The following is a 24,792-nucleotide window of genomic DNA, read 5'->3' on the forward strand; positions in this document are numbered from 1 at the left end:
TTCTTTCTCTCAGAGAGAAAGAGAGAAAAAGAGACAGATAAATGTATGAAAATTTATTTCTACATATTTCCCGTTCAGTACACTTAGCACGAATTATCAGCACTTTTGCTCTGTTGCTCTTTGAGTCAAAATAATAGCAGAATTTATCGGAGAATTTATCTTGAATTTATCAGTATTATATTTTAAACGAGCTTTCCATTTTTCGATATATTCGACTGTAAAAAAGAAGCCGCATCTCAGCAAAATATGTTCGCGCTATCATTTATAGCGCTAGCGCGCGTATATTGTGTACTGGTATCAGTTCGCGTAAAATATTTGCGCGTCTCTGGCTACGTCAAAAAAATTAAAAAGAAAATGAAATAAAGGAAGAGGAAAGAGGGAGGCAAAACGTGAAAGAGCTGCAAAGGCACGAGAAAATGTCTCGTGTAGAAATGGCTACGCGAGCGTGCTCCACTTTCCACGCTGATACGGCATGTCCGCTGTGTAAAATAAAATGCGTCCACGGCGCATTTGCCGCGACCGACCAAAACTCTCAACCAGTCGACGGTATTTTTTTCTCCCATTTCGTTTCCGTACCAAATTGGCCGCTACTATACTGTTTATGTCGCGTTTAATATTGGCCTGTATGTTAAAACGCGATAAAGTTTCAAGCATGGCAGATATTGTAATTTTTTGTTTCAAATCGTATTTCAAGCGTAACGGGCGCATAAAAAAATTGTACAATAGTTCACGATGATCGATAATCTCATTCCACCTATTTGCGGAAAACTTTTTTTATATTTTTTCGCTTGTTCGATTCGTACGGCCATACACGTTGCACCTTGTGCTTTGCTACAGTATCCGTTAAAATCTTCTCACGTGCCAAATCAAGGAACAGGAAAGTGCAGCGTGATACGAAACTTCGACAAGTTTCGGGTCTAACCGACTAATTTCTACGGATCGGAATCCCGGGCAAAAGTTTCGGCTGTACGGTGCTTTTAAAGCTATGATTGTCAGTTTAGCTTACCTAGTTTACTGACTTCATTCACCTTCCCTTTCCCCATCGAATGAGAATATATCTATTGCTAACTAGTTTCAAACATAAACAATAAGAGATCTTTGGCACGAATTTCCTTCTAAATTGCAGTGCATCTAAATCGTTGCACGAATTTATTTTATCTGTTACCGATCTTTCTCGAAAGTTTTGCATAATAGTAAAAATTATATGACGCATTTTAAATATCGTTAAGTCATATTAAAGAAAATTGTGCTAAAGTTCCTATATTTTTAATAAATTTTATTAAATTTTAATATATAATCTAATAAAATAATAATAATCTTTTAATCTATAAAATTCTTTTGTATTATTGTTAAAGGTAAATTATTAAAAAATAATTTTAGAAATTGCACAAAAAATGTTCAATCTGATTACTTTAGTAGCTTCAGAATTTTATATTTTCAATTTTTTTATTGAGTAAAATGCACACAAAATTTTTGCAATATTTTAATAATTTAATTACTTGGAAAAAAATGAAATTTATTAAACGAAAAAATATATTACAATGTGTATCAAGAGAGAGAGAGAGAGTTAAAACTTTGCATTAAAAAACTTATGTTATTCTTTCTTATATGTTATAATATAAAACAATATTTCAAATTTAAATTGAAAAGATCGCGCGTATCACAATTTTTAGCAATAACTACGGTTATGAAAACGATGACCCGACATTCCACGTTCACGCTAGATGACAATAAACGTACCGGCTTGTTCCTAAAATGAGGCGTGCGCGGCGCCAGACGGAGGAGGGGGCGGGAGAGTAAAGCGCTTATCCCGGGAGCGCGATCCTAGTCGCACGTGACAAGGAAACTCTCGTCGGTCGCGTTGCGGTCACAATTTCCAAACTCGCGCGACTACCCCGCGCGAGTCCCTTATTTAGGACGAAGTGCTGTCCCTTCCCACGGGGGCATCAATTTCTCGAGATGCCCCCAAAACGCGCGATGTACCGCAACGTTTACGCGGAAATTCCGTGCAGCGCTTTCCCGGCTAACTTGTCCCCAGGAGCCAGTAAGACGTATCTCAATTCTCGCGACACGAACGACCCCGCTCTCTCCTCTCTTCCCTCTTCACTCTTCTATTAACTTATTTTTCCAATATCTCTGTTTTATTACGAAGTGTCAATAATGATTTAGACGGCCGCATCGGTATCGATTATTTTATTGCCTTTGATTAAATGCGCAGCGCCTTGCGAGCAATATTGGCTCGTTATTCATCGGTTAAATATGTATACACCATGTTGTGCCCAGATTTTTTTCTACATCGCTGATTAAGTATTTGCTCCCAACTAATTTTCTTACTCTTTTATAACTTATTGAATGGGCAATCTTTCAAAATAAATATAAAAATTTGTAAAGTATAGCTTTTTGTTTTAAAAACGTAATATTTATATAAAAATAGAAAAAAATAATATTTTAAATTATATTTTTAAATATATATATGTTGTATCACAATAAAAAAAAAAAATATTATAAAATTTGTAATTAAAGAACAGTTTGCAAAGATTTATGCTTTGCATATGAATCGAATTGACATCGACTTATATTATTTAATCGATATATAACTTTTTTACATGTTCCTATTATAATTTTTTACAAAATTTTTCTCAGTTTTTACGTTTTTTTTCCTTGAAACATAAGTTATCCTTTCCCGTTGCATTTTCTTTAAAAATTTGGATACTTTCCTTTATATTAAAATACATAAATAATTTTTCACGAGAGAAAACTTGTTCGCGACTGCAAGCATGAATAGGCAAATAACTAAACTATTTTATCTACGTAATTTTACATTAAAAGGGATCTCACAATAGAATGTAAAACCGCCGTGAATTCCACGACAAACTTCACTGTCAAACTTGTTCTTACGACGCTGTCAATTTTCTCTTCGAGAAAGGATTTCTCCTTTACATGGCGCTTCTGTCTGGTGCTTTCGACCAACGACGAAGATATTGGCGCAGTTCGTAGCTGGTTACAAGGCTGGCAACTCACCTTGGGGTTACACGCCACATGGCCCGCGGCGCTATTGCAGGAATACTTAAAAGGGGTGGCTAAAGTATGCGCGTCCTTCGTTCGAGAAGGGAAAGAGAGGGAGGTTGAACACACGAGCTGTTGCGACGTCGTCGTTGGCCTCGGTCTCGTCGCCATGCCGTCTCGCATACGGATTTTCAATAACGCCTGTCTGGCTTCTCGTATTAGAAAGAAAAGCACGCGAATAAAACGCGCTCTTCTAGAAGAAAGTGCGTCGGTACGATCAAGTGTTCGCGCCGATTTTATCTCCGTTTCTGGAATTTTCTCGTTTAATATTAAAAATCATGCGATAAATAATTCGACGCATTATTGAAGAAAATGACAGTTTTATGCAAAAGCTAACGTGTCATGTGCGTTGCGATGTATATTATAAACTTTGGCGAAAGTTACACTTTACATACTGACATGTTGACTTAGCAAATTTCGAAAGTTAAATTGACAGTAGATCAGTTCTTAACTCGTTGAAAGTATATATCGCGCTAGACATATAAGGAGCGTAGTATTCTACCGCAGTGTATATACACATTTGAAGTTTGGAATAAATTATGTGAGTAGATTATAACTTGTGTTGTACGTTATTCGCATGGATTTGTCTGAGATGTTTATTTAAAAGGGATTAAACTCGGTGTGTTTTTGAAATAACTAAGAACACTGGCCAAAAATTAATATTTAAAGTTTTAATGATGTTCCGCTATATATCTACCTTGTCATTGTAATAAAGTTTCCGCGGAAAAATTAATTTCTTCTCCCTTTTAATGTCTCTCGTAATGAGCATTATCAAGGTGCGAGATATAATCTAGCTACATTCCCCGAATATACGGCATACTAAAAACATTTTCTTGGAAAAAGGTCTTTCCAATTTTCGTCACCTTTCATGCGAACGGCCGACTTTTATCCTTGATTACTGTATTAAGCACTACTTTTCCTAGGTCGTTATACACCACCCTCGTAATGGGAATTCAAGCTAACGAGATCTGGCAGAGCGTATAAGGAAGTTAATACGGGAGCAAAATAGTATAAAAAAAAAACAGACGGCATTCTTATCGATTTTGCAATGGCTACTGTGTGTGCCAAAAGTGCACAAAGTTTGATTGTCTTTCTGCAGAATTTAAATAAGAATATTCTAAAACAATATTCCTAGTTCAAAATTTTTAAATTTGCATTGATTAAAGTAAACGGAACTAAAACGAAAAAAATATATTATTAAAATATATTAATAAAAGTTTTAAAACATATTATTAAAAATTCAATTTCTCGACTTGCAATGTAAAAGGAACAAAAATAAAAGAATATATTATTTATACTAAAGTGAAATATTATTAATGCATACAAAAGCAGAACTATATAAATAAAAACATTCACCCTAAATTGTCAATAATATAAAATGTTTTAAAAAATTTTCCAATTTTGCAAAATGTTTTTAGACGCGCAATAGTGTCTTTGATCAAATTTCTTCTTCTTGCTATTTCGGTCAAGTGTTATCTTTGTACTTAAAAATATTCCTATCCTATTTTTCTCCACGCTCATGACAATGATCGCGACGAAGTGATAGATAGATTTCACTCGGTCGGCAATCCCCTTGGTAAAGGGATGCGTTTGCGCCAATACGAAGAATTGCATGCCAGCAAGTAAATGGAAATTTTAAGTGCACTCGCCGTTGAAATGCGCCCGTCTATCTACAATGGTGCACGCTAATGGCGTCAATCGTGCAACGAAGGTCTTTACTTTTGTCGTGCAGAAGCGAATATTGCCGGATTCGCGATGCAGCGAGTGCAATTCAGATTCTCGCAAAACGGCGGGAAAGAAATTTCCTGCCGGCTCTGCATCGGCCTAATAAAAACGTCGCGCGAAAATGCCGCTGTGCCAGCAGCGGTCGTCCTATGCAAATGGGTCGTCGGGGCGGCGCAATGGCGGGGCAACGGTGAAGTACGTCGCGAGAAATTTTCGCGATATTGGTATTCGCTCTGAGTTTAACATTGAAAATATGAAATTGTTTCGCGGATGGCTGGGCGGATGACTGTGCGCTTACGATGAAATTTCAAAGCGAAGAGAATGTACGCGAGCGCGGCGTAATTACCAGCGAATTAAGCATGGCTACGCGCAGAATAAATTCACATTGGAAGCGGAAAACGCGGGAAAGGAATTCACAACTTCGCATTCCATCCTTCTGATGCCGGAATGCTATTAATTTTCCATAAATATGACGGATTCGATGCTGTTCTTACAAAGCGCGACGTTGTTCGCCAGCATATATTTATTGTGCACAGATGCGATGATACATGAAATTTCATTAGCGACATCCAAGCGGTCAATTGTAATTAATAAATGTTAAACGAAATATCAAATTATATAACGTTTGTTAATTAATCATTGTTTCATAATTAATCGATTCAAAGTGCATAATGTCGGTGCTTCGCGCATATACGTTATAGTAGAAATGCCTATCACACATATTATATTTTTTTAGTATATTACTGTTACTACTCTTACATAAAAAATATGTTGAAATTTATAAGACTTTGATTCACGGCAAGAAAGATTAAAAGGAATATTTCAATAGAACTGTGTGAAGAAGCTATATTGACAGAGGTGTCCTAATTCCAGCTGAATCTAAAAGTGGATTTAGAGAAGAAGGAGAGTCACGTGGCCGCGCTCGTGGCGTTCGAAGGGGCGGGAAGGATGCAGTTTAACATCTTCTTATCTAGAATTTTTCAATCTCGCGAGCCACTTGCGCGAGAAGTACGGCTCACGATAGCGGAAAATGAATGCCCCGGCGCATAAGTGTATTCCCGTGTAGCCAAGAGACGAGGGGTTAGTCACTCGGCCTCACGTGACTACGGACTTACATGTCGGTGGCGAATATCACGGCCGCCCTATCTACAATCTTTCAATTTCTCATACTTTCGTTCTACGTGCGAGAATCGAATCGCAGTTACCGATCGCTTAGAATCGTGCGCTTGTACGCAAAAATTCGAAGCCAGATAATGGTACTTTATATTTGTAGTCGCGTATGAAGGATATCAAGAAATATAACACAGACATACTACAACGTGAAAAATCTCTCGAGACGCACAATATGTAAGATAAGTATAACGCGCAACGATATTTTACGACACAGTAAGACACCATAATCGTAACCTGCCTTAAAATCCACATTTTTTTTTAAAGAAGAATGTGCATGCTTCTGCTCTCATTATTTCATAATCTTCAATTAGCTCGCGCGGAAAACCGCAATTTTGAATTCCACCGCATAAATTTTGCATGCATGCGTATTAAGTCCGTCCCAGCATATAAAAGCGTAATTACTGTAATATTCAGTAAATATACGCGTGCAATCCAAACAACGGAACTCTCGGTAAGCTGATCATCGATTTACCCATATTATGTAAATTACACACACACACACATACGCACAAAAATTGCTTGTAGAAATTAATTAACGTTGTTCAATATAGGTAAGTTCTGTAAATTTAATAATGCACTATACGCGTCTATTGATGAGGTAATTTCAGTTTGTTGGCATTAATATAACCAATTTCAAACTATGATAAATATGCTGACAAACATGTTTTAGAACTAAAACTTAATTACACAAGAGCCGAGACAAGATGAAAGAAGGTCTTTCTCTCTCTTGGATCCAACTTTTTTTTTTTTTAAATAACGGAGACGGTTTCCTTTGTGTCGCGCGCCAAAGTAAACGTCCGACTACTGCTAATTGCGGGATCACGTGCCTCGAGGTCGCGGGATATATTCACGATAAGGTCGTACTTGCATGACCTCAACAAGATTTCTAAACGAATCCGACGATCACGCGTACTATTGAAAATGAAAAAGAATAGAGCGCGCGAGATATAACTAACGACAAAACGACGGATATAATTTCTAGTTTTGCCTTACATAATTGTTTTACATTAATTTCAATAAATAAAGAAGAAATAATTTCCTATTACACGCAACACTGTGATATATCTTTCACGTTTTTAAGTGGTCGTAAAACTAAGACCAAAACAATCTTGCTAAATAAATCGCGGCGAAGATCCCTTTGTCTGGCTTTTTCTTTTCGTCGGTATATCTGGTTTTAATTCTCTGCGCCTCCCGAGAATATAGTAGTGACAGACATTAACCAATTAGCGCCAGCGCTACACCCTCTTTATCTTTCTCCGTACTACTCCTAAACGCCTCGCAGAAAGATGCTTCAAAACGGCCGACTATTTTCGGCACCATATGCCAACGAGATGCGCGAGTGTCAGATCCTTCGCGGTTCGACGAACCTTTAAAGCGCAGACAGATATTATTTCTGCGATCACCCACGCTTTTTTCTACTCGAATGTTAAAAAATATTAAAAAAATATATTAATAATAAGTTGTAGATAAAACATACTATTAATATTGTTACAAAACATTTTAAAAAGAAAAATCAGTGTAATTATTTAATAAAATAAAATATATAATAAATAAAATAATATAATAAAATATATTTTAAAATTGATATCTTTACTCAATTCTTATATATCTCTATTCAATTCTCGTGTTCTTTCAACTCTCTTCAGTTCTTTCTCTTTTTTACTTTATCTCAAAGACTTGATACTAATTTGATTAAGGTAAAGGAACGATGGAGACAGCAAAGAGTTAAAGATGAATATTTCAAACATAACGTTCATCTCGAAAATATACATGATGAGATTGTTGACTAAATTACATGCAGATCAACTCTCTCTCTTTCAAGGAATCTCATGATTAAAAGCATAATAGCTAAAAATGTATTTACTAGTTCAAAGCTCTATGTAACTTTGAGACGCTTCTGTGCTTGCGCTTCATAACTGATAGTTAAATATTCATGTACCTATACTATGACGAGCATAATTGAATATTTATAGATATCGAGATAAAAGGTTTATGTGTGTATGGGTGTGTGTGCGTGTGAAAGCTATATTTCTATATTCCGCAATATTCTATGTGCCTTAAATCTATTGAAAAATTACACATTTATTAGATAAATAATGAATATCTTAGGCATATTTATAATTTGGCATGCTTTATTATACATAAGTATTTAATAATGTTTTGCAAAGAGAAGAAAAAAAGAGAGAGCATGTCGCGATTTTTTATATATTATAAATGATGTAAAATAACTCTAAGAGATTTAAAAAGAAATTGTAAAATAAATATCGTATAATTTTATCGTATGATATTAAAAATAAATAAAAACAGTTATGTTTGTTCTCTACATGCCAAATATGTAACGCTTTTCTACAATAATCTAATTTCCACCTCGCTTCTCTTTATCTTAAATTTAAAAAATTTTTTTATGTCGTACACAAAACGTCACCCGCGTATGTATTTTTCTTTTTTTTAGGTTACTAAAAAATCCAATTTACAAGGAAATAAAATGAATTTAAAATGGGGAGAAAAAGAGAAAGAAATTTTCGCAAAACGCGGTTTGAAATGTTGATTAATATTGTCCTCTCTCCCTTTCTCCTTCCTCCCTTTCTCTCTCTCTCTCTCTCTCTCTCTCTCTCATATATATATATATATATATATATATATATATATATATATATATATAAAGTGAAATAATAAGCATACACACACGCCAGGATTTAATTAAAATAGCCTGAATTTGTAATTCAGCAATCTCATCACATTATTACAACCTCGAGCGGCACATTTCTCGTACACGTTTCAGGAGTAGCCACTAATCAATACTTTCCCGGCGTCAAAAAGTTGTTTAAATAATGCAATCATTATTACTTACCGCCGGCTAATGTGCAAAGTTACATCTCGTCTCGACGAACACTGTTTGGAAGAATGGTCTCGCGCGCCCGCGCTCGCGCACACACACACACTCACACGCGCGTATTCTCGACGGACGACAGAGGTGGACGAAGACCAGGTGAAGTTCGACACTGTGCAAAAGTTACATTAGATTAGGTTAGGTTGGGTCAGGTCACGTCAACGACAGATTAAGTCGAAGACGATCTATCTTTCTCCCTCCGCCCCTCACACTCGCCCCGAGATCGTCTTCGTCTTTCGCGCAAGTTTCGCGAAAATTTACGCGCGTCTTGACGTCACTACGTTTCTTAAACATCAATCGACGCACATTCCATTGCAAGTGTGCGAAATGATGCGATATTGTCTTTTGAAAGAAAACGCGCGCGAATCTCGCGTCTTCGTCGATCCCGCGGTGGAATCAGGTGAATCCTTTTCGCGTGTCGTCCTCGTCGCTGCGATATCCTTCCCGATGGAAAACGATTCGTCCCGTTATCGGATTTTTCATTCGCTTGAACGTAACATAAGTAGAAGCGGAGAATCTCGAAAAACGTCTGTGAGCTTCGATGCCGATAATCTCATCGCGTTAACATCTAATGGTTTCGCGTGACAAGTTTAAAGCGATGCGCGATTATCTGAATCATGCTATTGATCGAACAACACGGTAAAACAGCGTTCTCGATATTCTATCTTCGATTTTGTCACAATTAAAGAGCAATCAACACGGATTTTAAAGACGATTGTTTAAAATCAACGTCTGACGATGATGATAATTTAAAACGCTGTTTGCCGCGCGTGCACTCTTTAAAGTTTTGATATATATTCTATATATCTTGTCAATGCTGTTAATGTATACGTACGAAACACAACGCTTCACAAGGTGTACAACGTGGTAGGTCTCGCGCGTGGCAGGTGACGTATGCGCGCACGCACACAGTGGAGCCGCGAGACTTGCGTGAGAGCGCGCCACACGACCTTAGCCGATGCGCGGTTCGAGTACGACTGAGCGAGCGACTCGACTCGAGCTCGACGGGCCGAAAGCCACGAGCCGCGTACAGCCGACCGGTGACGTCGGACCAATCAGCGTTGTCCTTTACGCGAGCGGCCCGATACTCAATGATTGACTATATATTTATATTTCATGCACATCCTCGTATATGAACGGCGCTTCACGTATAAATTAATCGATCGTCTTGTTTTGTTTTCAAAGTTTAATAATAATATCTTCGCACATTGATACATTCTAGGATTCTTAGACGAATGTAAATAAATAGGTAAATAGTGGAATATATGCATCTTTATTTCTCACGTTACAGCACGAGTGACGAGCATAACCGTTTATTTAAAATAACAATCATATCTTTCTCCAAAAATTCAAATATTTTGCTATTATTTTCTTAACTGTACGAATATTAATTAAAATAATTATTTACTAAGAAATATCTTACGCATTATATTACTTACATACTATTCACTCGGCGTTATGAATTCTTTCGCTTAAAAACGCATCTTCGTACATCAGTCATAAAGCGCGAACATTTAGACACGATGCGCTTGAAGTCCACAAGTATGTACTATTTTCAAGCGTGAAGGTATTCGTGACGTCTAGTGAGCTATGTCACTAATTATCATTATTATTCGACTCTATATACACTATATACACGCTGCACATGCGCGGCGTCACTTTACATCGCACTGTATATGTCGCGAACTTCAATTCGTAATCAAAGTGGCATCGATCGGCGATTCTCCGCGCTATTTGCTCGCATCAATTGACCGCTTTCTTTTGTGTAAGTAAAAAATGAGCTTGCGTAAATCGATATCGAAAGTGCCAAATAAAATACATACGGTGTGTGACCGCTTAACGTGTTTTGCGGTATGCGCGATCGTATTTTACAACGTTGGCACGTTGCCGTACGTTTTGAATAACCGACGGATGCTGTAGCCATTTTGAGGAGGCAAAATTTTAGAATATTGATACAATATCTCAATAACTGATGAACAAGAGACGTCCGAAGAGATTTACAGTCAAAGATTTCGTTCGTTCGAATTAAAAAGAAAAAATTTTATATTGTGCGCGCACCACGGGAACATTTTTGACAATTTTAGCTTCGCTTTTATACAGTGACAGAAAAAATTCGAATCTCCGAATGCCACGTTACATGCGTTTCTCGCGTTTCGAGTACGGACGCGGAAATAGACAACGTGAGTATCAAATGCAATATCACAACGATATCGTCGTAACATGTTGTCCAAAATCATTATTATATGTATAACCATGTATATTTTTTTCAGTATTTGTATTTTCCTGCGAGAAAATGTACGCGTGAAGTTGAAGTGAAAGAGAGCCTCGAGCAGATATTGGCGTAAAAAATGAGGCAGCTGATGGCGGTAACGGCGATACAACGGCTGGTGAGTAAATTTATTCGATGCATGCAGATGATTTAATTATAATTTTAACAAATGCAAAAAAGTTGTGCAATTTTGTGAAATAATAAATTTTATAAGAATATAAAAGTTTTTAAGCCATCACATAATTATTTTGAATCAGTAAAGTAAACAAATAACATTTTATAATATAATTTTACAATATAATTATAATTAAAATAAAGATATGATTTCAAATATGTTTTTAATTGACTGGTATATCTTATTTTGTTATTATAAAATTTATTTATATTTATTTTACATATAATAAAAATTTTGTACACTAGAAATCCATTTTTAATGTCCATGTTTAATAAATAGTATTTCAATTTGATCCAGTTTTATTACTTTTAAATATTTTCAGCATAATTTGATATTATTTGTATTATATATTTTTTATTATATATATATATTGTTAAATTCAAATTCTGCCAATTTTGCCGACGTTCATATACCAGAAAGGCAATTGTTATCTGTTAAATCTATTAAATTTATAATTATAAAATAAAGTTATATATGTATATATTACATAATACACACAAAAGCACATTTGTCTAATGGTTTTCCATTATGAAAGTACATTAGTCAAAAGATGAAATTAGTTTTGCACACAATAGAATCGTTCATTAATCAAGGCTGCCATGCCTTATCTGCAATTTCATACCAGATTTATGTTTGTCCGCTTTATAAATAAATACTACAAGCGTTTCATATCTATATTATACTTTGAACATCGATTACAATCGATTGAAACGTTTAAATATGCCATTATTACTTATCGTTATAAATGCTTAAAAGTAAAAATAAATGCTTAAAAGTAAAATTTTGTAATAACAAAATAAGATATACCAGTCAATTAAAAACATATTTGAAATCATATCTTTATTTTAATTATAATTATATTGTAAAATTATATTATAAAATGTTATTTGTTTACTTTACTGATTCAAAATAATTATGTGATGGCTTAAAAACTTTTAAGCATTAAACTTATCGTTAAATAATGAAAACTTGAATTTCCTAATTTTATCTGGACTCTTATTCTCAATCTCAAATATCTTAAATCTCATTATGTGCGCTGTCATATGATTTTATGACAAATAAAAGTTAATTCATATAATATTATATTATGTGTGTGTATATATATATATATATATATATATATATATATATATATATCCTTTCTATGGCGGCGTACACGCGAGAGATGTGCAATCTGCGAAAGCTATTTTGATACCTTAAAACGCAGCCGGAAAACCAGATAAAGGATTTCGCTGTAGCCTGACGAACGACAATGCACAGGCGAAACGAATCAGGGATTTCTAGATCCCGAAGAGAAACCGATATCACGGCACAGATCTCTCGCGGACGCTCATGTATATGTGCATGCAAAAGCGCGCAAAATACGAGATACGTCGCGATGAAATTCGAGGGAGGATATTCGATGCGCCCAACGAAAAATACAGTCCAACGAAAAAAGAAAACTTTCCATTAGGGATACGATTGCATATACGGAGTAACGTCAGTTGTACGTTTTCTACGTGACGACGAAGGAATGGATTATCGGGAATACACGGAGAATTTCTTACCCGATATACATGTACGACCATATATGAGAGCATGTCTTTGCGAAAGTCTTTGTGATCGTTTTATATTCACCTTTTCAATATTCGTCGTGGAGTCTGTCGAAAGTCTCTCATGCTACAATATAATTCACGGCGTCAACATTGGCCTTTCAACGTTATACAAAGAATTATTAAAAATGATATCGCTATCTTATTTTTCTTGCGAGGAATAAATATTTGTATCAACTCATGATAGAGGACTGCGTGATTTATTCGTGATAAGTAATAACATTATAAGCATGTATTTCACACTGAATCTAGTTTGTTGAATCGCGTATTTGGTATATTTTATCCCATTTAAACGGAATATATAGGATCGCATTCGTGACAACATGCTTCAGCGTTTTTACTTTTCGCATCACCGAACCGATAATCTATTTTCAGAAATATATTTCATGCGCATGTCGCTCACGACGATCGGATTGATATCGCGAAACACGCCGTGACGCGTCGTTTATCGCTTTCCGCGCGAGTTTTTCCGGGTGCAGGTTACGTGAAAAGGTCTGCTTTCTGGGTAAATCTAATATCGTTCTTATCTATTTACTTACGTCTCGCAGAAGAATAGAAACGCAAAGTAATGCGCAGAAAATCGAGGCTTTCAAAGATCTGCAGAATTTTCGAAGAAATCTTTTTATACGCGCAACTCGCGTATATATTCTTATATCCGCGCGCACACAGACAGGATATATATATTTAATATATATTTTTGAGATTGATTTATTAAGATAATATATAAGAAAACCAAACTATATCTCTTTTATCTATCATAAATTTTTCTTAAACAGAGAGATATTGAATTTGCTCGTCAACAACATCAATGACTAGGAGATGCACGTAGTTGTTTCCGCTATAAGCAGCAGATGGTTTCTCCAAACCAGTGCACTCTAGTTTCGAACTCATTCTTTTTCTTATTGTGTCTTTACGACTTGGCGTTCAACAATTAGATTTTACAAATGGAAAAGGGAAAATAGAATTGTTTTAATGAAAATGTAAGCTTTGTTTCACTTCCATTTGCGCTTCTGTTATCCAGTATTTTTATTTCAAAGAAAATTAAAATGAATATCTATATATAAATGAACCATACGAATTCTGTCTTTCTTTGTTTATCAAAATATACAAGCAAATTATTTGACGCGTTAAATATAGTCTTCTAATAATTTGTAATATCTTCTTGATACTTATTCAATTGTACTTTTGATCTATAATTTTTTAGCTCGGTTTATAAGTGTTTACAAATATTTAATTATAGTGTTTGAATACAAGTTCATATAGGGGAAAAATCGAATGCGGGAAAAACAATATGATGGGGTGAATAAGAAGAGAACATAAAACATTGCCATTTATGTACAATTACGTACATATATCCACGTATGGTACGCATACATACTGTATAGTACATGCACACCAATGCACACGCAAGACTCCGAGTAGAAATCGACGGTACTGTCAACATACGAGCAGTTCGCTTCGTTGATTAGCTGCTCGCTTGTAGGTACGCCGTTTTCGGTTGCTTGCTCTATCTAAACCCAATACTGATCGTACACCGCAATTAATTTCAACACGTTGCTCAATCATGATTCTTGTAATTCGATGTTTTATAATTTTTGGGAAAAAGAGAAAAGAAAAAAAACGAAAATTGATTCTCAGAAATAAAATAATAAGAAATAATAAAAAAGACACTTTTAAAATTTAATAAATTATTTGAGAATATTCATCGAATATCAATAAGTATTTCACTAATCTTCAATAAATACGATCACTTTGCTCTTTACTCTTTTGTCACTGATTATAGCAATAAGATTTCATTAAAAAATCAGTCACTACAATTAACTGATTTTTCTCATCTCATTGTCAGTGAGATTTCAATAATTGCAGTGCTATATTTATCAATGAAATCACCGCTATTAGTAATAATAAATTGATTTCATTTAATAGAGATTTTTTTCTCATTTTATTCATATGATTTATTGTCATATTTTATTAATGTATAAAAATATATTTAACGTGTTTTAATCAATCGTCTAATTGGCATAATATAAATTGGTAACATGGAATGCTCATCAAATAAATCGCATCTATATATAAGATCGCAACTGAATGATATTATCAGTACATCGAGTTTCGATTAACTCAACGACAACTACGTCTTAATCGATCTCGCATAATGTATTCGTTAGCCTATCCTGACGTATATACCGCGACTTCAATATCGGGCTTTGGCAATGATTGGTTCACTTGGAAGTGGGAACTGAGCGACGACTAAATCCATGCGCGATGGTTTAACCGGGTCGAATAGCAGCACCCTATAATCGAAACGTTATAGCCGTGCGCGGCAGTGTAGATCATGTTATATGATCGCCTCCATTAACACATACACGTATACTTCCATACGATGTATACGTGACTGCGCGCGGGCGCGTATCGTGCCACGGATGCTTGCGCGATCATAGGTGCATGCCATTCCATGCGGCGGCCAGCGCCGTTTTTGGTTGATAAAAGGCAAGTTCATAGAACACATGGAGACTCATCAGGATGTCCGAATAGCTCATCCGGATGTATCGGCATTCCACGCGTATCAAAATCGATTCACCAAAAGGATCAAAGGAGATCCCGCACGAATGCGTTATTATGCGAGATGCTTTGGTAGCCCGGTCAGAAATTGATAAATATGCGTGACATCAGAATTCCGGATGCTAATCAATTTCGCCGGATATATTTGCGAGGATTACGTTATGTATTTATACGGAGTATACGCACGAGAATCAATTAATGGGAAGGGTAATGTAATAGGAAAACGAAAAAAATAATTTTTCATGTTTTCTATTTTTGGCACAAGTTTTTTTTCTCATCTCGCTAAATTTCTATTGTTAGATTTCTATTCAATATATATCTTTTTTTCTATTTTACTCTTAATGTATATAAAATATTTCACAACGCTTGGGAAAAAAATTTAACATGTATAAAAATAAATAATCTACATATTAATAGAAATTAAAAAAGAATAATCATATATAAGTTATTTATTTTTTTTATATGTTACGATATATACATATATATATACGTTAATAAATCGTCTAAAAACGGCGAGATGATACAAGAAAAAATTTTTTAAATTTTAATTCCACAATTTTAATCTCAAAATTTGTAATAGATGCCAAAATAAAGATCGCGCAAGGGATATATATTACAAGTTTATAATATCGTTTGGGCTAAGTTAATTGGGATTCTGCGACGACAGGAAGGGACTAGAAGGTTAGTCGTCGAGCGTGTATCGCATTAGGAAGGGTATGCGCCAGGAATACAGTAGTAATTATGATTCTCGGACGCATCGCATTCAGAGGGAAATGAACTTTGCGTCCCGACACGCGACTTCATTAACGAATGGCCACGCTGAATGGACCTAAACATCCTAGCTCCTCCGATTCTCAGAATACCCTAGTTGTTCCCACGGGGAAAAGGGGAATAAGGGAATCAAGAGGCATGATTAATTGCTCGTCGTCTAATTATCAATTAGTACGACCAACCGGGGTGCCATTCAGCGTCCTTACTTTTCCATCGTTTTCTCGCCCGAAATCTATTAGACTAATTATTGTCACGACGTTACCGTTTCCATTAGTTCAATTCATCCGGAACATGGGCCTGGAATGCGACGTATTCGCTTCCGTCGATCAAACATGCATTAATTTATCTTCAATTGGCGAGAATCGCGCGGAGAAAATTAATTCGATATAAATTTACTTGATGCGATGCCAACTGGGAGATTTTTCCGAGATCAATCGACGATATATCGATGATTTGTTATGATTTCGCGAGATATTTTTTTGATGAAATTGAGAAAATATACATTGTAAATAAAAACTTGCACGAAGTACTTGGTAAGCGGCGGTTGCTGTACGAGTGTTTATCTTGTGTATATAAACAGATTACGTACACTTGTGCATCGGTGCATGGAGATATTGAATAACAGAAATACGCGCATGAACATACAAATTTATAAAAATCAGAGGGACGCTCTCAGCGTTCTCACAACACTTTTCTCGATACTTGGAACGTTCTGTATTAAATATTGCTTTGCGATAACAAAGATTGAATGGTTATTCAATAGCAATGCGTTCATGGTTAACTCGATATATATATATATATATATATATATATATATATATATATATTTCTGGAATTATACGCATATATAACGATATTTGCTGATATTTTAATTTACATTTTTTTTTTTTATTTAATAAAATATATTTTGTTTTATGAAATATTTTCAAAATATAAATATAAACAACCGTAATTAAATAGCTTTATTAATAAAGACAGAACAATTACTTGATCAAAACGTATAGGAAATCTTAAATCGTAAAGTTGTTACATTTTTTTCTATAGATCAATATTATTGAATTTAGGCGGCATACACGATCACTTGAACAAAAGGGCGTACGATAGCTGCCCAGGGCAAAGGGCTGTTCTTCTTGAAATATTTATGCGTTTGCTGCGGAAAGCGTAAATATTGTATGGGCCTCGATGCCTTCGGATGCGATAGGATGTATGCCCCGGCCAAAGGGAGGATCGAGAACACAGGCGGCAGATCTCCCCTTTCGACTGAATCAATTTTCCTTATTTATCACCGGCAATTGTTTTTCGATATCGCTCCCTATGGGAAACATCGACACGTTTGGCTTACGCCGCATGTCTTGAACGTCGCTGTACGTCATAGATATTTAAAATATATGAAAACGCATTTTGGATCATTCATATTGAGCTATGTATGTTTGCGTCTTTTCCAACGCGGTTCAAGATAAGAAAGATGACATCACACAACAATATGCATTTATCAATATATCTGAATTATATATATGTAGAGAGAGAGAGAGAGAGAGAGAGAGAGAGAGAGAAAGAGAGAGATCCATGATAAATGTAACATTTAGATACAACTTTTCTCTTTTTTCTCAACTTTTTTCTAATTTCAAATTCATTCATATATTATTCATATTTATGCATGCATCAATTACGCCAAATAATTATTGCATATTAATATTTCATCTACGCTTTTATTAATTTTCTCCATTATTAATAAGTCACTAAAACAATATGTGATAATTATATAATAATCATTTAAAAAATTGAAGAGACATTTATATAAAGAGGACGACATCAGTCACTATTTCCTCATACAAGATGTTATGAAAATATAAATCATATTTCTGAGATATTATTTAGTATCTTTTATTTATAGAAGAAGCTCTTCGTGTCCCAACCCTTACTTAATCCTCAAAGATGTCTTGTCACTGCAGACCTTGGCACGTCGCGCACTTTTCCATAAGCTCCAGCTCCGGAAAATCTCTTTTGAAAGAAAAAAATAGAGCTCCCCCATTAAGTAAAATGCCGAACAAATAAGGATTTTCTCTTGGAGCGAAGTACCTTTAACGTTATCGGAAGTCAGACAAAATTTGAAGAGACGATGCGGAATAGCATGCACTAGATACGCGTCTTATTTTATTCGTCGAGGAATATTACTTATTGTCAGATGTATAACAATCTTATTCGCGCATGGCTACTTTACACATTTCATTCTTTTTATATTTATGTTGACTTTATTGCGCGAATATAATTTGTCGATACAGTCAATTTAAAATAACGAGGTAGCGCATGTTACATTACATTTATCCAATATTTAATGGAAATGGCAAACGTACATTAAAATTAACGCTAAATGCGTTAATTATGAATAGCATATTGACATATGGGCGTATAGCTCGTTGTGATAATTAAGTGAACGTTTATCGTGTCCTGATTTGATGTAATCGGGTTTGGTTTATGACAAAGCTATATTATATTAATAATCCTCTCTACGCGTGCTATGTACAAATGTAAATTATTTTTAATATTTTTGACGCATTTTCTTTTGAGATACTTTCCTTTGAGATAACAATACTACGCAGTAGGCACTCCAGAGATAAATGCGTCAGTAACATATTTTAAGTGCACGAACATATTGTCTTATGTTAAAAGTGACATCGTTTAACGAGAATGTTCTCTGGCTCTATTGCCTCGCACTCTTATAGTTTACAAAGAGCGAGCCTCATTCGTTGCGTCTCTGCATAACGATGAAATTCCGTATACACAACGTTGATATATACATCTATACATAAAGTATGCTTTGCGAGAATGCACGAGTTTCTTTACAAAATAGAAAATCAATTGCAGAAAAAGAGAGAAAGAAAGAGAAATGGAGAAACGATTAAATAAATGCACGCTAATGGCTTGAATTGAGAGAAAACTTTTCAATATCGGATCTAATAATTTTTCTTATTTTTTGAATGATTAATAATTATTAGCCATAAAAATATATCATTATAAGCTTAGTTTTTTGATATGGTTATCGATTGTGTGTTATATTAATTTAATTACTTTTTACTTGCCAAGTTCTCTGCAATAGAACAAGTCGATATTTATTTTTGGTTTATGTTGGAGCGAGCAAAGTACAAGGTGTGCAAATATACGTGACTTCGTAAATGCCGTTCCCCATTTCGTGTATCGCACGAATTTAGTTCTTGCTACATAAAGTCTAAATAACTCTCTCTCTCTCTCTCTCTCTCTCTCTCTCTCTCTCTTTCTCTCGCTTTCACCATTTTCCATCGGCGCGCGTTCTCCTTAGATGTCGTCTCGCTAACAAGTTGGCTGCGAAGTCGTGTCTAACTTGATTAATGGAATACTTGACTTATAGTTACGTAATAACCGAGCCTTCGTCCTTTAACCATATACTTCATCACCTTCGTCGGCACTCGACATGTCAATGATGATCATGTCGAAAGTTCGAGAGCTAAATTAAAGATCACGAAAGTAGATTTATGTGTATGTTACAGTTTGTTAACATCGCATGATACATATAAGTGTTTAATTAGCCATACGCGTCATGCACATATCAGCCCCAATTTGTAGCGTAACAAAACTTTATCCTTCTAATGCAACATCGTGACAATAGCGATAATTACTGTAATAACGATTTATGCCGAGGTATCGTAGCGTAATTAGATTTCTGTGGTCGATTGGAAATATGAAGAATACCCACAATCACTACATAAATTTGCTTGCACGCACAATGTGTATCATCGCGCGAACTACATACATATACGCAAGACGTATAATTTATGGCAATACGGACGTAATTTGTAACGCGAAAGCGCATGCCGTCAATATCTTGTCAATTTCTTAACGTAATACCAGTATTCGTAATATTTTACACTTTCTCGAGAGCAAATTGAGCTTTTTCTCAACATGCGCAATGCGCATAACATCTCTGACATATATATCCGAAGTTTACGGTCTGGAAAAAGTCTCCGTTACCTAGCCACCACATCTGAGCCTTTTCAACTTTTACAGTTATGACATAATTGCTTTAAGTCTATGCTCAAGAATTAAAATCTTGGTTAATCAAAGTCAGACTCATGCAAGCGCTTTTTTGCTTTCGTAAGAAATTCAATGTTTAATTGCGAAAATAAGGCGCGCGTGAATTATATATTAATAGCAGAAAGCGAGACATACGTAAAGAAAAAAAGAAAAAATACATTATGATACAGACGTTTAAGATTTTACGACAACGCTGGTCTATAAAAAAACGCGCGCGTTTGGCTTTACTAAATCTCGCAATAAGTCACCTTATACCTACTTAAGAAATTGATCCTTCCACGCTAAAATCCTAACGATATTTAAGTCATGAAATAGCGTAACTACTTCCTGACCTTCAGCTCCGGTGTTTTGTCGGGGCTCTTCGGAGCAGACGTTACCGATTACTGAACTAACCGTCGCGGCAACTTGTTACCGATTTTTCAAGCCATACCGGGATGTATTTCTCGTTAAATTTAAATTCAGATAAATTAAGGAAGGCGGAAAATATCATGGAAAATAAGATTGGAGCCGACGTGTAGGTGAATAAGAAAGAAAGCTTTCTCTTCTTCCTTTCCTACATATATTTCTCTTCATTTTTTTCTCTCTTTCTCTGTTTTTTTTTTTTTTTTTCCACTGAAGAGCAATAGCTAAGTTCGCTGGAAATAGGTCGGGAGTTTGGATACAAGGCGTATTTTTAACAGAGTTGAGGTAAGGATTTGCATAGACAATAAGAGCTCCACGATATATTGCAAGAACTTTTAACGTTCGAGTCTCTTTTCTGAAGCTTCATTCACAATATAAGCCGTAAATAATTTTCCATTCGATTTTCCCTCCCGTGAAGCTTGAAGCTTCGTAGCGCGCTGAAGCACTTGACAAAAGCGAATGCCTCTGCCAATTTTAAATTCGCATAGATCTTTTATGAAACCGCTTTCAAAAGCTATTTTACTGCTCGTTAAGAATTATATCCAGTATTTTATATCCAGTATTGATGACGTTATTTCAAGAGACAATAGCGTAACTCTTGATATCGATTATTTTCGAAATGAGTTGTTGTTATCACATTAAAATAAAAATGTGCTTATGTATATAATATATTATTATTTACAAATCAGAACTTTTATCCAAAATCAAAATCAGCTAATTAATTAACTTAATTAATTTATAATTACGTAATGAGTTTATAAATTTCATTGAAATTTACGCCCCATAAGCATTTTTTAATTAGATACGATAATATAAGATATATTAAAGTTTTTATTTATTATTTATAAAATCAAAGATTAGTAATAACTTGAGGAAATTTATAAAATAACATGCTCCCTCTCGCGTTAGACGAATGTACCAATAAATGCATGAGATCTTTTTGCTAGGTCGTTGGTGCAGTTGTGGAAAAGCTTGTTCTGTCCTGACCAAGGGTGGAAACTTCAGACAGTTTCACAATTTCTCGAGCGGCGGCGCCACTAATCACAAGGGGTGAATTTCACCCTCTAGTCGCGTTATTATCAATTATATATATTGATCGCTTATCAATTTTTATTATTTAAAAATATGAATTTGATCTAAGATTTATCTTCAAAGATAACAAAAATTTTCAACTGCTTTATTATAGAATTATTTATTATTAAACTATAAAATTAATTATTTAAATAATTAATTTTATAGTTCAATAATAAATAAATTATTTAAATATTATTTAAATAAATCAAAATTATTTGTAGGCTATAAAATTGTTGTTTGTTTTTGCTTATACATTGTAATTGTCTTTTATTCATCTTTTTTTTAATACTTCTACAGAAAAAAGCAATTCTAGGTAATTAACGAGTTGAATACATGAATTTATCTAATTCAGCCCGTGTGCGTTTAATTCAAAATTCAATAAAAATTAATGAGGTTCATTGGCTTTCGATTATCCTCATAATTACTGATCCTGCTACGGAGGTTGCAATGTCGTTTGTGTCAGTATCGGGAAGGTTTGGCAGGACTATCGATCTGCAGATTCCGTCAGTAGCACAACCTGCAAAAGTACATCGGCCAATTCGCCGAGGAACGGAGAGGATGGGTTGTGAGAACGGCGTCATTACTCAAATTCTCATTAGCAACGCTAGAGCCGAGCCATCCAGCGAGTTTACTAATTAACGCAGCCAGGGTGGTCCTTTAATATTAGGAGGAGGATCTCGTGTGAGAGGGAAGACGCGACAGTAGAATATATCGCTGCCCGTTTTCATTACCAAAGAGACAAATACCCGATCGACACAGCTGATTGAGGGTTTCTTTCACTCTTCTGTACTTGTTCCTTTCTTTTACTAATTTACGAGACTATGAACTTTGCGAAATATATACTCCGTTTTAAGAAAAAGTTTAATATATATAATTATTAAAATCTTTCTAAAATAAAATTATATATTTCTTATAAATATTATTATCTAATTATTTATTTTAGTGTATTTTTTTAATCTTTGAATTTTTTTTTACATACAATACATTCTTATTTTTCAAGAAACATTCTATATCATCAAAGTCTAAAAATATGAAAATAATAAAATTTATTCTATCTAATTGATTTAATCTAAAATATAATCTATTATTTTCATTAAGTTCTATTCTTAATTATTTAAAAAAAAAGCGAGTCAATCTCATATCTTATACTTGTGTGCAGCCTCAAAAAAAACATAGCATGCCGCGAGTGTGTATCTCTCTTTCTCGATGTAGTTGACGATGTCGTAAAAATCGCGCGGCGCGGAGGATTCTCAAGAATGGAGTATTGCTTTCCAGATATCCTATACTCGTAAAATAGCCTTAATGCATCCCCTTTGCGACCGGTGCTATCGATCCTCGCTCTTTGGAGACGATGTAAGTACATGTACGTTATACCGCTAGCACACCGTAGATGACTGTGCATTTCACGTCTGGCAACATATATTGCGGTAGTTACAACGCCACCGCGTATCTTACTTTCTGCCTTTTTGCTGGAATTTGCACGAGAATCTAAATAATATCATCTACAAAAATATAAATATCTAAAAGTATCGAAATCTGATGAAAGTAAAATGCAAAAATATTCAAAGAAAGGATGACGAATTAAAAACTGCATTGTACAATGTAAAAATTTTAATTATAATTTATAATATAAATTTACATTGAAATGTATAAAAAAACATTATAATTATAGAAAAGATTATTATGTGCCTAATATTATTTAATTACGTCTGTAATTTTATTAAACATATTAGTACATATTAGAAAGATATGAATTAAATTTATGACATAATGGATATTAGAAACAAATAGTAATTGAATATTGAAATGTATTAACTATGTCAAACAAAAATTTTAGACCAACTATAAAGCAGAATTATATTATTTTTGGCTATCCTTAAGAAATAGAATGCAAATTCTTTCATCGCGAAGTAATAGCACCGATATCGATTTTTATAATTGTATTATAAACGTACGTGTTTCCGTTGCACTGTACGAGATGTAGACACCTGAATAGCATCATGAAGGTGTCTGATGCGGTCGAGCAGCGTGTTTTCTCTACTACATGACATAGCGTCTGAAAAATACCTCATTGGATCACTATTTTTTTCCATTTACCGCTCTTTATTTTTTCTCGCTTTTTTTATTCTAACTTTTCTCTCTCTCTCTCTCTCTCTCTCTCTCTCTCTCTCTTCTTCTTCTCTTGCGCCATACCAAATGATTAACGATCGGTGGCAGAGAAAAGAAGTGGGCGAATATAAAAGTGCACGGTCCCTGTCCCGTCTGCCTGCTCGCACGGAATTTCGCTCTTTTGCGTGTATCTGACATGTTTCCACTGTGTTTGCCCGACTATTAATGCTTACCGCGAAATAATAACGATATAAATCATCCAACTTGGCTGAAGTGCGATTTGTCGCGGTGAAATGAGAGATCTATTGATATACTATTTTCTGATAATGTTCAGAACAGAATTTTACATTTGTGCGTAAAAATGATCTGATCAGATTATTTTTAATATAAATTTATTTAAAAGAGATGTCTAAGTATCTGTACTATTTTAGTTTTAGGATAATAAATTGAGGCAAGTAGTAAATCAATTTTGATCATTTGAAATATCGGTCTTAAATTAAGTAATAATTATAGAGACATAAAGCTAATTGCTCTTCTACAAATTATTGAAATAGTTGTTAATCTTCTAAAATTTTTAAAGATGCAAAGATACAATCTTGATGTTACAGTTATAAATTAAATTATTAAACAAAACTTCTATTTGTATAGTAACTTGTCTTGTAAGTTTTCGCAATATCATGATACATTTGATTTTAGAATTAGATATTCGGCATATTCTGAATAGCTTTTGCTTGCTTAGATTGATGTTCTCTAGAGCAATATCGTTATAAAGGGTAATCCATTAATCATTACGGTGGCGTTAACTTTACCCTCAAAACAAACTCGAGTTTGTGCTTCACAACCTTGATAGTGTCATCCAGATTTATCCCTAGTAGAATGTCCACATTATTCTTTCTATAAGTTCAAAAAAATTAAA

The 24,792-nt window shown here is 34.6% G+C and overlaps 2 protein-coding genes across 4 annotated transcripts in view; one reads left to right on the forward strand and one right to left on the reverse strand.

Moving 5' to 3' along the window:
* The window catches only part of LOC126853357 (discoidin domain-containing receptor 2), a 177,845-nt gene extending 168,036 nt beyond the window's left edge, over positions 1-9,809 (reverse strand). Inside the window, exons 1-2 of one of the 2 annotated variants that reach the window (XM_050599009.1) lie at positions 9,690-9,809; positions 8,816-8,966 (exon numbers count right to left, since the gene is read on the reverse strand). The gene's annotated coding sequence lies outside the window, so the exon portion shown is untranslated. Of the gene's footprint in view, positions 1-8,815 lie in introns of both variants that reach the window. The other variant, XM_050599008.1, reaches the window with a different exon arrangement.
* Positions 9,810-11,140: 1,331 nt separating this feature from the next.
* LOC126853364 (discoidin domain-containing receptor 2-like) overlaps positions 11,141-24,792 on the forward strand; it is a 182,037-nt gene continuing 168,385 nt past the window's right edge. For both annotated transcript variants that reach the window (XM_050599022.1, XM_050599025.1), the window contains exon 1: positions 11,141-11,241. The gene's annotated coding sequence lies outside the window, so the exon portion shown is untranslated. The remainder of the gene's footprint in view (positions 11,242-24,792) is intronic.

This window comes from Cataglyphis hispanica, chromosome 12 (assembly GCF_021464435.1).
Source record: "Cataglyphis hispanica isolate Lineage 1 chromosome 12, ULB_Chis1_1.0, whole genome shotgun sequence".
NCBI lineage: Eukaryota > Metazoa > Arthropoda > Insecta > Hymenoptera > Formicidae > Cataglyphis > Cataglyphis hispanica.